This window comes from Octodon degus, unplaced genomic scaffold (assembly GCF_000260255.1).
Source record: "Octodon degus isolate 3935 unplaced genomic scaffold, OctDeg1.0 scaffold00062, whole genome shotgun sequence".
In the NCBI taxonomy this organism is placed as follows: Eukaryota; Metazoa; Chordata; class Mammalia; order Rodentia; family Octodontidae; genus Octodon; species Octodon degus.
Genome location: NW_004524638.1, coordinates 5,180,285 through 5,182,286, shown reverse-complemented (window position 1 = coordinate 5,182,286; position 2,002 = coordinate 5,180,285). Strand labels below are relative to the sequence as shown.

General features: G+C 52.1%; 1 pseudogene; it reads right to left on the bottom strand.

The window, feature by feature from the left end:
- LOC101563274 overlaps positions 1 to 1,600 on the bottom strand; it is an 8,900-nt pseudogene extending 7,300 nt beyond the window's left edge.
- Between the last annotated feature and the right edge of the window lie 402 nt (positions 1,601 to 2,002).

Sequence of the window (2,002 nt, the reverse complement as noted above, 5' to 3'; positions counted from 1 at the left end):
GATCCTGTCTGTGCTCACCCCTGGAATCCATCTTGCCAGGGCCAAAGCCGCCTCTGTCCCCACCACCCCTGCCCCCTTGGAAGCCCCCACGATCCCCTCCACGTCCCCGGTAGCCACCCTGATTGTAGCCTCCTCTGCCACCATGATGATCATCTCCATAGTAACCTCCCATCTGTAAGCCTCCAGGACCACCTCCTGGGCCACCTGGTTTAGGGACTTTACACTGGTTGCATTCATTTCTCCAAGAGAAGTTCATGTTCTCACACATAGGATTAGGACACTTCCAGGCCCCAGCTCACTGCTCTCCTCCACCACCACCGCCTCCACTGGGGAATCTTCCCCGGCTGCCACCACCACTGCCACCATCTCCACAGCCTATGGGTCCTCCTCTCCCTCAGCCTCCTCGGCCGTTGCTACCACCCTGATTGAAATCTGGTCACCAAGTCCCAAATGAGACCTTAATAGGGTTCCCAGAGAATTCTTCACTGTCAAACTAGTCAATAGCTGCTTTAGCATAAGGAGGGTCATCAAATGAAGCTGTCGCCTCTCCCTTCTACGCTCCAGCTTCCCTGTCTGTGTACAAATGAATCACGGGTTGTCCAGTTTTCTTATTGGTCTTAATAATGCCCATCTGCTTGAAGTAATCAGCTACAACCTCAATTGTAACATTCTGACCCAGGCCTTGCACAAAGATGGTGTTGTCAGAATTATCCTGTTCAGAATAGTGATGTGATCCTTGGTCCCGAATGCCACCAAATTTATTTATTTATTTTATTTTTTGGTGGAACCTGGGATTGAACTCAGGCCCTTGTGCTTGCCAGGCAAGTGTTTATTCTGCTGAGCCATCTCCTCGTCCCCTACCACCAAATTTATTGAAGCCACCTAGGTCACTTCCGCCCAGGCCACCTCTGCCTTCACAGCTTCCCCCACGACCTCTGGGTTCATAGCCACCATTGCTACATTTGTGACCACCGCCACCACCTCTGCCTCAGCCCCCCTGGTCCTGCTGGCCTCCCCCATAGCCGCCACCGCCACCGCCACCACCACTCTGGTCCTGATTGCCATAGCCAACGCCTCCCCCACTCATGGAGGACTGATCTTGGCTGTAATTGCCTCCACCACCCCCTCCGCCCCCGCCACTGCTACTGTTGTACTAGTTCTGCTGTCCGTAGCTCCCTTGCTGTCTGCCCACCATAGTCAGACTGTTGGCCATAGCCCCCACTCTGGGGCTGCCCACAGCTGCTGCTCTGAGAACTACCACCGTGACTTCCCAGGTGCTGCTGGGAGCTGGCAGCTGACTATGGCCAGGATAAGAGGACTGCTGACCCTAAGATGACCGTGAACTCTGGCTGCTGCCTTAGCCACCAGTGGAGCTACAAGCCTGGGGAGCTGACTGCGTGCCATGGCCTGTGTTCTGAGTCTGTCCGGAAGAAGAACCACAGCTGCTCTGGCCATAGCCTAAAGTGTCTGCTGACAGGCCACAGCCACTGTAACTCTGCTGTCCGTAGGGCTGGGTGCTCTGCAAGCCTAGCACTGCCAGGCTGGTGGGGTAGGCCCTACAGCTTTGGGTTGCTTGTTGAGTATGGTCGTTTGCGGTCATGTCTGCACATGCGCACACGGGTCGACAAGCAAGCGATAGGCCACGATCCGCACAGCACCGACGCCTTGAGGACTGAGCCTATTTATTTTTTAATTTAAAAATGCATTCTTGATAAATGATATGCTTGAAACCCTGTTCATGTAGTGATAAATAAGCCTCAGTTCCTACTTCCAAAGGGTTGAAAGATGAGGGAGAACAGCCTTTCACCTATTGTAGGGAGGATGCTGAGAGATCTGGCTATGGGCTACTGTTGTTTCATTAAAAAGGCTCACTTTATATCATCTGGAAATGGGATCAGAATTGCTTCTTAAAGAAAATTTAGCTAACTCATATGATTACAACTGAGTATGAAGAAGGTTGATGAGATAAATAAGAGGATCCAAGTTTGGGAATATTATGGTG